The sequence below is a fragment of the Aedes aegypti genome, chromosome 3 (genome assembly GCF_002204515.2).
Source record: "Aedes aegypti strain LVP_AGWG chromosome 3, AaegL5.0 Primary Assembly, whole genome shotgun sequence".
Classification (NCBI taxonomy): Eukaryota; Metazoa; Arthropoda; class Insecta; order Diptera; family Culicidae; genus Aedes; species Aedes aegypti.
The window spans coordinates 21,288,844-21,303,313 of NC_035109.1; the positions used below are offsets into that span (position 1 = coordinate 21,288,844).

The 14,470-nt window shown below is 37.2% G+C and overlaps 1 protein-coding gene across 3 annotated transcripts in view; it reads right to left on the minus strand.

The window, feature by feature from the left end:
* Positions 1-12,531, minus strand: part of LOC5566753 — a 148,261-nt gene extending 135,730 nt beyond the window's left edge. For all 3 annotated transcript variants that reach the window (XM_021851279.1, XM_021851278.1, XM_021851280.1), the window contains exon 1: positions 12,240-12,531. The gene's annotated coding sequence lies outside the window, so the exon portion shown is untranslated. The remainder of the gene's footprint in view (positions 1-12,239) is intronic.
* Positions 12,532-14,470: the final 1,939 nt, after the last annotated feature.

Genomic DNA, 14,470 nt, shown 5'->3' on the forward strand with positions numbered 1-14,470 from the left:
CGCCCTCATAGGAGCAAGCGACAAGATCAAAGGATCGAACACTACTAACGCGTTCCGCGACACGCGATACTATTCCATCGTGCCACGTTGCCTTTTTTTTAAAGAACTCGCGGACCGATTCACTTTTTCACTTTTTCCACCGACGCGCGACATGTTCGATCCTGCCCTCATCACCCGCTCCCGAAGAAGCAAGCGTCAAGGTCGAAGGATCAAACAGAACTCACAAAAATTACACTTTAGTCAAACCGTTATTACTCATAAACCCGTGATTGGAAAAAATATTCAAAAATATATGTTTGAATTCAAGTTATATCTGCTATTATGTGAAAATTTCATACGAATCGGTTCAATAACTGAGATGTAGCTTACCAAAGTTGGTCATTTTGTATGGAAAATCAAAAAAGTTGCAAATATTTTGTCCAATACTGTAGAAGGAAATTGGAAAACTATAGCTTTATATCTGACAAAATGAATTCTCTCTGATGACGTGCGTTGGTTTATGGTTCACTCTGGCTGAACAAAATTATAGTTTTACGTGTCCTTCCAAACAAAATTTGTGATCTAAGACTACAAGGGATTGTTCAAATTGCTCGATATTTTTATGGTAGAGAGATTATGATTACACTGTCCGACAAAAAATTTTTTTTGGATGGATCAGGGACGCGTTTATATGGGCCTTGAAGTGCAAGAAAAGTGTAGAAAGAGGCCGTTTTCAAATGATTTGCAGCACCCTTGGATTATTTTTTGATAAAGTTTGAAAATTTGGCATTTTTAATCACAAAAAGTGTAATAAGCAAAATATAAATATCTGTTGAAATTCAATTATTCAACCATTGAATTTGTCAAATCAATATTTTTTTTTTGCACTGAATGACTTCAGGAAAACGTGCACCATTTCAGAAGAATATTGGCATCAATTTTGTATATTAATTTGGAATGTTAACGATCATTAAGCAAGTATGTGAGGATTTGCACCATATAAATACTACTTATTTTTCTATTTCACACATCTGGTTCATTATATAAAAATTATTATAGGTTCAAGAAGACGCTTGATTAGGATTTGATTATTTGCTTCATTAGATAAAGCAATGAGCAATGTAATCCAATAACATTTGATTTCAACAAGGATACGACTACGGAAAATTGATGTGTCTGTTACGTTTATATGGGCTGGTTGGTCTAATATACTCTCAGCAGAAATACAAAATTTATATAGGTTGGACACTGACATGCAAGTGGCCTTACATGCGTTAGCTGGTTTATCAGGAGAGGATGTCTGTTTAAAAATGTGATAACATTGTTATTTGCGGTTTCTTAATATTTCGATAGGTATTCATTAAGAACAGTTTATTTATCGTGAGATTCATTTTCATCAGAATATCCCTAGAAAAATAACAGAAAATAGCAACAAATAATTTAGTAATCAACAATGTCACATTTTTTGCGAAAGCCGCTCAGGCAGGCATGAGCTTCGCAAAATTGTTTATCATAAATGTATTGATAAATTGTTTCTTCACTTAATCGATAAGAATTTTTACTCGTTTAGAGGATATGGGAATGAGGGTTCATAAATGGACACGTTTGGCCTCATATGGGAAACGAGTTTAAAATTAACCTTGATGGTCGACTTCTTTATGTTTCCAATATGCTTACAACTAAACCCATTTGAAGAAAACATCCCATTGAACAAGAAACTAACGCTCCATTTGAAAGTTTGATTAAAATTGCCGAAAAAAATGTAAAATATAGAACCAATAAAAAAATAAATGGTTTAACCAGATTTTTTATCATCTTACAAGTAAGAAGCGAGCATGTTACCACTAAATCAGTTTGCACAAATGATTAGTATTGTGCACAAACTGAATCATAAAGAGCTCATGCCTGCCTGACTGGCTGTCAAGTGGTGTCACAAAAAATGTGAAAATGTTGATTACTCAACGATTGGTTGCTATTTTACGTTAGTCTGTAATTTCTAGAGATATTATGATAACAAATGGACCTGACAATAGGAAATCTATTCTTAATGAGCATCTATCAAAATCTGTGGAAATCGCAAATAACAATATTATCAAATTATTCACAAACTTCGCCATCGGCTCCTGATAAATCGATTAGCTCATGTAAGACCACTTACATGTCAGTATCCAACCTAATTTTGTATTACTGCTAAGAGTTTATTAGACCAACCAGCCCATATAAACATAACCGACACATCAATTTTCCGTAGTCGTATCCTTGTTGAAATCAAATGTTACTGGATTGCATTGCTCATTGCTTTATCTAATGGAGCAAACAATCAAATTCTAATCAAGCGTCTTCTTGAACCTATAATAACTATTTTATAATGAACCAGATGTGTGAAATAGATAAATTAGTAGTATTTATATGGTGCACATCCTCACATACTTGCTTAATGATTGTTTACATTCCAAATTAATATACAAAATTGATGCCAATATTCTTCTGAAATGGCGCACGTTTCCCTGAAGTCATCCAGTGCTAAAAAATATTGATTTGACAAATTCAATGGTTGAATAATTGAATTTCAAAAGGTATAGATATTTTGCATATTACAATTTTTGTGATTAAAAATGCCAAATTTTCAAACTTTATCAAAAAATAATCCAAGGGTGCTGCAAATCATTTGAAAACGGCCTCTTTCTACACTTTTATTCCACTTCAAGACCCATATAAAAGCGTCCCTGATCCATCCAAAAAAATTTTTTTGTCGAACAGTGTTATTTAAGTCCTTTGGTGTAAAAAACTCAATTTAGGAAAAAAATGGCACTTGGTGCGATTTAGCAGAACCCCGACCATGTAGATTCTTATATCTCTACTCAAGGAAGTTATAAGACACCCCAAACAGTCATTGAACTCGATATTTTATTCGTATTCAACTTATTTGATTATTATTAACCTTATTAAAACATCACTAGTTAGATATGTAAATTTGAAGTCCTCTCTTAAATGAGTACTTGGATAAAATTTGATAGAAATTGAACTCAAACACAATATACCAAAGTTATTTGATCGTGTGTGAACTCCTAATTACCATCAAAAACCAGAAGACCTGTAATCTGATGAGTTCGTGAGCTCAGGAAGACATACCTAAGATCGTCATGAAATGGAATTCATGAAAATTGAATTTACTTAAATGGAGGTTCTGGTGTATCGTGTGCACGGTTCGATTTAATGTCTTGATTTACCATCATATCGGCGAACACTGCCTGAGTCTCGTCGGGATGCCGCTTCTCCGCCTCTCTGGCGCTGTCACCCGACGAATGACCCGGCAAATGGAAGAAACGGTATTCAACCCCCGGGGGGAACTGGAAGGATGAAAGTATGATCAAGGGCGACACTGATAAAAGCTATCCTTCCGCATCCTTTGAAACGTCTACTTCCCCGGTGGCTGCCTCTTCGCTTCAGGCTGAATGTGGGGAAAACTTTAAATCAATATTGACTGTGATTTTCCTCTGCAATGGAACGATGGGAATCGCGCTTGGGGACGATGTGCGAATTCACGGACTGAATTTTACGGCTGCAAACATGTTTGAGAGAAAAATATCAAAACCTCATAACTTTTTTAATTCGATGCTACAGCAGACAGCCTAATGAAGCGCTCATCGGTTATAAACTTCTATTAATATTGATGCAATTTAGTTGCAGAAACAAACTTTTCCTCTCACTTTGACGCAACGTTTTGAAGTGGGGGAGAAAAATAGGGAATCGAAATGATGAAGCAATCACGCCGATGATGCTGCTGTCGACTGTTTCAACTTATTTTTCCCGCAGATGTTCTTGGGAAGGGCGACTCGCAGCACTCATTCATCGAATCACGGGCAACAATCTTTCCTCAATGGGCTCCGTGATTTGATTGGATGAAGCGAACAGTTTCTCCTCTCTCCGTTTGAATTGAAAAGTGCTGTGTGCCGACTGTCCACAAAGATACCTACCTATATACTGATAGAAGCGCTGAAGGACGACTTTGATGGCCAACGACGACGGTGGAAAAAAAGCACCAGCTGCTGCCAGAGTTGCAAAGAAATTAAATAAAATCGAAGAAATTAATTTTAATTTAATCAATTGAATTTGAGCGCAATCGCCTTGCGGAAATGGTCGAGCACAAATCCAACGGTCTTTTCTTAGAGACGCAGATTGGAGCTTGTTGCCGCTGTCGTCGTCAGTGGGTGTGGTGCAATCAAAAGGGAATAGGACCGAGGGCGCTGCTGACTAACTTTGTATGGGTTCCCGAGGAGGAACAAATAACTCCCCAATAACTTATGCATACCATATATTGGTATCATACCAAAATTAGATATTGTTCAGTTGTCAATACCTCAATTTGGTGTTATAATGGTATTGAAAAAAATCTTTAAAAACAATTAAAAATACTTCATTCAGGTATTAAACAGCTATTGAGGTCTGCTGGAGGTATTGAACTACTATTGACAAATTTCACTTTTATATGAACATCCATCAAGTATTATTGAGGTATTACAATACCTGATCCAGTTATCAGTTTGGTGTTCGCAGAATATGCTTCAGATATTATTTGAGGTATTTTACCTCTTATGCAGGGCTCATTCATACCTCATTCAGGTTGTAAGTATATTGCAAATGATTTGGTATGGAATACCTTAGTTTGGTATTCAAAAGTTATTTTCTTCTGCTCAGGTTGTGAGAATTTTCTAATAGCAAGTGATATAATGAAACAGGTTGGCTTTTTAGCGCTTGATATATAAATATTTAAGACAATTAGTGATTCAAATGGACTGATAATGGCTGATGTTCGTGAATATCTAGATTCTTAAAAATAAATTATTTCTCGAGTAACTTTCAAAAGTGTTCATTCATCTAACATTAAGATTCTTTATTTGTTTAGTTTCTGCTTTATCAATCAATGAAATGCTTGCCAAGGACATTGTCTTCAAAAATACAGCTAAAAACTTCCCAAAAGCTGGGGGTCGTGGGTTCTAACCCCCACTGGTCCAGAATCTTTTCGTAAAGGAAAATTCCTCGACTTCCCAGGGCATAGGATATCTTCTTGCCTGACATACAAGTTACAAATACAAAAAATGGTCAACTGTAAACGAAAGCACTCAGTTATATCTGTGGAAGTGTTCAAAAGAACAGAAAGCTGAGAAGCAGTCTCTATCCCTGTTGGGACGTAACGCCAGAAAGAAGAACATATAACAGCGTGTGTTAAAAAGGATAAGCTTGTTGATGAGAATGCGTACTTTTTTGTTCACTTCCAGCCTATTCTTCAATGAGGCTCTAGTTAATCATACGCGCAATTATGATCAGAAAACTCATCTGATTCGCGAACGAAATGGACGAAGTGCATTTTTATCGTATTGCGAATTAGCATTTTTATCGTATTGAGAATATATATTAGCATTGCATTCAAAATGAGAACTGTAGCACATCGACATTTGATACAACAATGCTTACAAACTAATCTAATAAGGAATGGGAATGTACGCACTTCCATACAATCTTATCCAAACGCATGTGAAAACATTTAAATAATGGGAACCACACGCTGCTACTATCAATTTATTCTCAACGGAGAAAGTGAGGCCAAAATGACATGATGATGATAATGGTGCATCAATTTGAGTTCGTCGTCTGCTCATCAACGAGATTGCCTCCTCCACGCCCATCGCAACCAAGCCCAAATCGCGAAGCAATGAAACGAAAACGGATTCCATGCCTATCGTATCATCCTGGTAATGTATTCAGGGTTTCATATTTCCTTCGTCAACTTGTTAAAGTTTACGTATTTGGTCTCCCAAAATCTGTTATACTAATCTTAGAGTTCAAGAGCTAAAGGGTATAAATAACACTTTCATGAAATTTTGAGTAAGGTATACAGAAAAATACTCTAGGTTTTTAGCCAGTGTTGTGAAAAACTCAATTTCTCATAACTCACGCATGAGATTTTTCATGCGTGAGTTGACAATCAGACAACTCAGCAGTCAAACAATCATGGATGAGTTGGCTCTCCTCTTTGACTCATTGTCTCGTATTTTCACAGTTTACTCACACACAGCCATAATTTCTTGTTAGTCTGGTAAAATTATAGTAATTCTTTCTAACGTAAACAACAACATTCGGGTTTCACGAGTTTTTGACGGGTTTTGCGACTGAATCATTTTTTACGGTTTAAGTTGATTGAGTGATTTAGCATCAAAATCTCAAGCGTGAGATTTGCGAAGCAGATCTCTAATGAGTTTGATCTCATGGGAGAGTGTATTGATTGAGATTTGAGTGTGAGTCTATCAACACTGTTTTTAGCAATCAAATAACATTTTGAGTGATTCTTTATTCTAAGTAAAAATAACGATGGACGCAAACAATGGCTAATTTAGTGATTTTTTTGAAGCAGTTTTTCTTTAAGTAGTTTTTTTCCTTCTAACCGAAAAGCTGAAAGTTCCGTTAAACACCAATAATAACCATGCTTACGCATGCTTAGCAATCATCGAACGTCAAAAGCAAACTCATTCCCTGGTGGCGTCCGTGAACTGGAACCGGATACAAGATCCAGCGCGCTTCCGGGTGCGAGTGGATTAGAAATGATTATTCCAATGAACATCAAGCGTTTTTATCGAAATTACCCGTTTACGGCATCGAACGACTGCTAGGGTAACACTACTTCTAATATGTTTTCCTATAGTAGCACTAGCTTCACGGCGTAGGCAAAACAAAATCATATTTCTACAAAACTTTTATATTTTTGCTTCAAAGAATGATTCGATTGATGTTAAAAAAGTTCCTTGATTTCTTTAAGTCCCCCGAATATCTACTTCAGTGTGGAACGAGACCAAGCAGGGGTTGTGTTGCTCGAAGAAAAACTCAAAGATTGACAAGCACGCTGGACGTCGTCAACGTCGTCATTCAGTTCGCGTTCTCAGGAGTGAGTGGAGAAACCGCGCCTTTTCTTCAAGTTGGCCACTTCTTCTACCAATGATCGGGTCATTGCGATGGTAATAGGTGAAATGATAAATTAACAAAAGCGGCGAATTTCGATACAATGATGACGGAAGTGGATAAAGCCGAGTTTGAGACGGCGAATGAAATGTTTCCGATGTGTTAGTTCGCAGTAAATGTCAGATGACATTTATGCCAAAAGAAGGCCAGAAAAAAGCGATAATCGCCGTATCATGTTTTATATCAAGTATTTATATAGCAAAAAGGAATAAATCTCGCATAATTTTCCAAAAGGGCCTTGTGTGCTTTCTCCTTAATCATTAGCCACATCAACCTCTTCTGTTACGTTTTCTGTATGAAACGCTAGCTGATACCATTACATTTCAATCTAGGTGAAAAACTTTCCACAAGTTTAAGCATTGAGTAATTCTCGCTAAAACCAAGCCGCCATCGGCACACATCGTTAGAATTCCAATTTTATGTCACTGATCGCTCGTAGACATATGTTAAAACTAAAGGGTGGTCCTATCAGTTTTCCCAAATTCGTGGACCCCTCGTCTGCTAGCTAGCTAATCAATTTGCGAAAAAGGCCATTTTTTATAAGTCTTGGGTATTTCTTCGCGTGATATGCCTTATATGTCTCTTGGAATAGCAACTAATTGGCAGGAAAAATATAGCTTTCATTTGAGGATATAGAGGAAGGATATAGCTTTCATCTGAAGCTACAAAATTTTGGCGGTCTTATTAAATTTGTCCGTCATTTAAAATTTTGTCCAAAAACCCGTTTTTTCACCATTAGAGTACCGCTCGTTTTGAATTCTGAGATCAGAAAGCTGAGAAAAAACTGAGTAAGATAGGCTTCAACAACTAGATGAGCAATGATATTTACCCTATGGAATGAACGATATTCTAAATCATGTTATACGATTTTGAAGTTTATACACACTTAAAAAAAATTACGGATTACGGTGAAATTTCACCGTAATCTCAACAGCTGAAGGTACGGTGAAAAATCAACGAACAATCTGTAAAATGACTGAACAAAATCATAAAGAAAAACAAGAAAATTGTTCGACTGGAATCAAAATCCCGACCTTCCGATCAGGAAGCAGGCTTGCTACCACTAAGCTAGCTTTCACTGCTTGATAATGGTGTGCAAAAACTGAAAGAAAAGGAAGCTCATGCCTGGCAGAGCGGCTGTCACACGATTTCACAGAAGTTCGGTGAAAATAATGCTGTTACCGAACTATTTGTTAGTATTTCACAGGTTTACAGTAAAATTGTTTGTTTGACGGATTTTTTTCCGGTAAAATAGTAGATTTCACTGATTTTCTCCGGTAAAACAGTCGATTTCACGGATTTTTTCGGTAAAATAATAGATTTCACTGGAAAATCTGTATTTTTGTTGTTTACAGTTCGAATTCGGTGATTTATTTCACAGGATACTGCGATTTATTTTAAGTGTGTAACGAGTGCAATCAATGAAAACATCATTTTTTGTACAACAAAGAAACAAGCTTTTAATCGTTGGTGTTTCCTATGAGTCGAGTGAAGAATAACAATATTAAACATAATGAAAAAAAATCTGGCGGCCATCTTGGATTTCGATTTAAAGTAGTAAAATGAGTGTTTCAACTTGTAAGCACCTGTTGAATTTTAAGGTTACCGTAACGCTTACTTTTCTTTTTCTTTGCTTGGACTTAGGTCCTTACTGGAACAGAGTCTGCTTGTCAGCCTACACAATAGAAATAATAGTAGTAGAACGCTAATAGCGTAATTGTCAGAAAACTGATTTCAATTTTTATTACCTTTAATTGTGGTTTTTCATTGTTTGTTCTATACCATGATGTTGTTTTGGTTCCTAAAATTAATCTGACACTTTGAGGCCCGGTACTCACGCTGTCAATTCGTGGCAAACTAGATGTTGGTAACACGAACAGCAGCGACATTAGCATTCTTAGGTTAATGCTTCTACTACCTACACACATAGAATAAATCGCAGTATACTGTGAAATAAATCACCGAACATGAACTGTAAACTACAAAAATACAGATTTTCCTGTAAAATCTAGTATTTTACCGACAAAATCTACTATTTTACCGCCGAAATCCGTGAAAACAAACAAATGTACCGTAATTCTGTAAAATAGTAACGAACAGTTCGGTGAAAGCATTATTTTCACCGAACTTCTGTGAAATCATTTGAAAGCCGCTCTCGCAGGCATGAGCTCCTTTTATCAGCACTCCACTTATCAGCAGTGTAAGCTGGTGTAGTGGTAACAAACCTGCTTCCTGATCAAAAGGTCTGGAGTTCGATTCTCGATAGGACCATTTTCGTGTTTTTCTTTATGATTTTGTGCAACGATTTCACAGACTGTTCGGTGACTTTTCACCGAATGTTCAGCTGTTGAGATTTCGGTGAAATTTCACAGGAATCCGTAAAAAAATCTAAGTCTGTAATCAGTTATAAACATAGGAATTTTCTTTTATGAAGCATATTTTATACCATAATGAATCTTCGGCATATCTTCGAGTTCAGGAATGGCATTCATTCTTTCATTTATTTGGCCTTAAACCGTTGATTGAAATGAACAACCAATTGAACCGCTGAGATCGCTTGCTATGTGTTCCAAGGACCTACAAGAACTCTCCAATTTTCAGATTTTTATACAAAGTATTCAAAAATCATATCAATAAGTCAAAAATTAGTGCTGGGTCGAAAATAAGTGCTTTTCTCCTACTCACTATTAATTGAACTTAGACATATAGCGAAGACACATCATCCAATCCATTCAACGCCTCTGCCCCTAGCAATTCCTAACAAAATCTTGGATTGATGTCCATTCTTATATGGATTCCTAAGTGACATCCTGTGGATTCCTCGAGATCTACTTCAGCGTCCTAGCGGGTTTCTGTGGATTCTCTACGGACACCTGAAGATTCTTATTGGGCTCTTATGGTTTCATGGCGGGATCCTACGAATTTCTGATGAATTCATATGGTTGATACATAACATACAAGCTCAAATTCTAAAAAAAAAAACATCAAAAAATAATTTCAAATGGAAGTGATACGAAGCTTATTTGTGTGAAATAACGGGCCACAGTTATGCACTGCTCATGCATGTCGAATGTTGAGCACCACTGTTCTATATCATTTTGTAATTGTTGCCAAAAACGGAATCTCACTGTACTAACGGTTGATGCAAGTGTGAAACAGTCTTATCCAAGGTATGTAGAAGGGAGGTAGTCCAATGTGTCAGATTTCCCATTCCGCCATTTTGAAATGCCAAGTGACAGCTGGCGAGTTTGTTTTGGTTGTTTGGATATCAGATGCATGGCGTGACATAGTAGGTATAGAATGTTTCTTTTACACCCACATCTGTGTGGTATACGCGGCAAAGTATCTGAATTTACTTCACTGTGTAATGCACTGATAGTAGAGCGGTTCCATTTGGATTCGAATGTCGGTTTACTTTTGTATTTTTTGATATGGATGAAATTTTGCACATGCTTTCTTTATGACCAAAAATGCCTTTTTGCATCATTGGCTCGCCATTTTGGCTCTAGCCTTACTTTTGAGAAGGGCCTAAAAAATAATCCTTAATAATTTTCAAAAAATTATAACTTAGAAACGTTGAAATATTGCCCGAGGTCCAAAATATATTGGTTACCTTACATGGAGCGAAATCAAATGTACATATGAATTCACAAAATGCCATTTTATACAAGGAAGATTACTCCAAAAGATATCTTGATATTGGAAATGTTTTGAAATTTATCTAGATGTTATCTTCTTGAGAATCGATAGGATCTATGGAATCATATGGCATTTTTAATAATACCGGAGAGTTTCTTACTGATCTTCTTTCTTTCTTTCTGGCGTTACGTCCCTACTGGGACAGAGCCTGCTTCTCAGCTTAGTGTTCTTATGAGCACTTCCACAGTTATTAACTGAGAGCTTACTATGCCAATGACCATTTTTGCATGCGTATATCGTGTGGCAGGTACGAAGATACTCCATGCCCTGGGAAGTCGAGAAAATTTCCAACCCGAAAAGATCATCGACCGGTGGGATTTGAACCCACGACCCTCAGCTTGGTCTCGCTGAATAGCTGCGCGTTTACCGCTACGGCTATCTGGGCCCCTGGGTTTTTTACTGATACAGAACATTATTTTAACAAAAAATAAGAGCATAAGATTGAGTAGAAAATTCAAAAAACAAAAGGTTGTAGCGGTGACTGCGCAGCAACTTAGCAAAAACATGCAAAAGGGGGTGGGTTCGAATTGCACGCCTCTAGGATTATTTTAAGCTGTATATTTTCACGACATCTCTGAGCATAAAGTATGATCATACATTCCACACAAAACTCAAATGCGGAATAATCTATTGGCAAAGCATGATCTATAATCATATAAGGAAAAAACATTTTAATTAATTCGTACCGGAATTTCTAATGCAATTCATGAAAAAATATCGGTGCTAGGTTTTGGGAATATTTTGAGAATCTTCTTGGGTCGGAAGTACATTCGACTTGCCATGTCGGTAAGTATCGTCATGTCTACCATACAATATACAAATTCAAAAAAATAAGCTTCCAAATACTTCTATACGAAGTATCTGTCGAAGGATAGGCTTTTAAGACAGAATTAAAAAGTAAAAGATACTCAAACCTACCTTTGACTTCTATTATTGAGACTCTAGTAAGAGGCTCGAAAATAAGTAAAAAAATGAACAATTATCTATAGAACCAAGCTGGCAAAAATAAATGTTCTAGCTGTAAAGGCTAATCCCTCCCTTATTTTTACATTAACTTGTGAATGCATAATATTAACATATTAAACATAATTACAAAGAACACACAACAGCAAATAAACAACCATTACAACAACAGCTGGGTTTAACAGGGATTCCTGATTGTACATATTTTGAATCTACGTGAAAACTTGAACCAAAATCCTAATTTTTACACATGTGTCTTGAAATCAATTTTAAATTCCATTAACAAATTTTGCTACTTACATGAACTGAAGTGTCATTACTGACAATAGATTGAAAAGCTGCATTATTTTGATTTATCGAGATATTGAATCATCGTAAATTGTGTTATAAAAATAAGCTTATTTGCGCAAGCTACAAAAATGCAACTTTTTCGTCACTAAACAACCCAGTTCATCGATAACATTGAAACAATTCACCATTCAATGTATCGAATTACATCACCCAAACTATGTCAAAAGAACCAATCCAACTCAGTTACACTTCAATTGAAAGATCACTTTTCAGAACACGATCCGAACACTTACCCAATGTATCTCCTGACACCCCAGAAGCAGCCACAGAGCCAAGATGCTACTGAAATCCTCCCTGGCGTCGAGGGGTCGGCAATGCCTTGGGTATCGATCCGAAACGTGCTTTTCGTCAGCTCACGTTACTGATGCAATCGCGTGCTTCGAGAGCAGAACAACCAATCCAATATCGACAGCCAACACAATTGCTTCACGAAGCGACGGTAGAATCTAGATCAACGTTATCCAGTTGCAAGTCGTCATGAAAGATGATCACTTCTAGGCTCGATTTCACCATTCACTATTGCTGCACAACTTTGTATCGCAAATCAAAATCACTGAATTTAGTACTATAGCATTTAATTACAACTAGAATTTGTATCCTTTGACGGATACACGTATTACGAGCTCAACTATAAGGCCGTCTTCGGTATCGTCTAGTCTAGTACGCGACACTGATGTAAGGCCTTCTTAAAAGGATACAAAATCTAGTTAGAACTAAATGGTTTAGTTCTAAAATCGGGTTTCATTTACTTACAGGAATTCCACTTAACAGCTCGAAGATTTATCTATCAAAATCACTGTTGAAACATGCAAACCTTAGAATGCAGCACTTTTCGGTCCACTTGACTCCCACGATCGACCCCCTAAGAAACGCAACCACGACCGACGTGTCGATTGATGATCTAAGGTCAGCTATAATGCCTCTAATTCACTTCACGCTCGCTTCATTAATCATAGTCGTTCTCGCGCTGACCATGGCCGTCGAAGCGAACAATAACCGCCGAAAAAGTTCTAACCACCACCGAAAAAGGGCACCACACGCAACTCCGTCTTTATCGCGCCGAGCCTAATCTCCGAATAGCGTAATTGCTAGCATCACTGTTTAATTTTATAAAACCACAAGGACTTAAGCTTTGGGCGCGCGCGCAACTCAACTCAACTCGGAGGAATCCCTTTCGCTCTCGTTTGAAGCCAGCAGCCGATTGTTTGCACTAGGCAGAAGCACCGACCGATCAACCGTCAAACAACACTTTTGCTCTGCAGAAGAAGCGGATGATGCACGACACCAAACAAACGGCAGGCAGGTCGGAATCGGGGTCCGATTCGGTCGGGTCACTTTTAGCCCGATGAGAGTGGAGCGAATAGTGAGTGGGTCCGTGCTGAGCTCGATCATGAGACTTCGACGGTGGGTTTTGGATTCATCTCTCTGCCACCGTTCACTAAAACAAGAATGGCTCTGGTGGGTGGCTGATTTGGTAAACAGCAGCAACACCGGTTAATATCACTGATAGAAAGAGCCATCATAACTATCATTATTGCTCACTGGCATTGCGGATAGTGCTCACGCCTCCCAAATTAATATTTATTTTAGATAGTTTAATGCAGCTTGCGTGATTGAGCTTATACTAGACGATACACGTGCGATATCATTCGATTGTTTGGCCTTAAAATTATAATAAATGATTCAGTGAACATCGCTTTTCAGAACTATTTTTTTCTTTTTATGATGCTTTTTCGATTCTTGTTTGGACCCATGCCTTCGATTTTTCGTTGGACCCGTTAGCAAATGCTAGCGGTCGTAATCCTTCTTGGACACCGTTTAAAAACACCGTTCAAAAAATAAAGAAAAGACGTTTCTTCGAAACACGCGCTTTCTTCCAAGGGTTGGTTAATATTGATAGTTGCATCAAAATGAGTAATCAGTTCGATGAATTAGACAAATTATTCGAATATAAAATCGAAGGAGCCTCTAGCCCAGGCTCTTTGATTCAAGTGAGGAAACAATGAGTGCTAATAAATCTTCGAGCTGTTTAACAGAATACCTATAAGTAGATGAAAAACCCGAATTTAGTACTATACCATTTGATACCACTAGAGTTTGTATCCTTTGACAGATACGCGTATTTCGACCTCAACTGTAAGGCCGTCCTCAGTGTCGTGTACTAGACTCTACTTAAGTGCTGCCAATCGTGGTCAGTTATTCTGAATTTGGAAGATTTGGGCAGGAGATATTGAACTCCATTAGGACAATCAAGGTTTCATTCCAAATCGCAATGAAAGGAGATTGTCGCGTTTTTCCGAAAACTTTCAAAGATTGCGAACTTCTGCTCTAACATCTTGATGAAAAGAAACACATTTTTTTACTTATGACGATAAAACTGAACAATTGTTCAAGGTCTTCTTGAAAGGTCTCTCAAGTGACTATAAGTCACCAGAAGAGACCAAAAATGGAATATATGATTTAC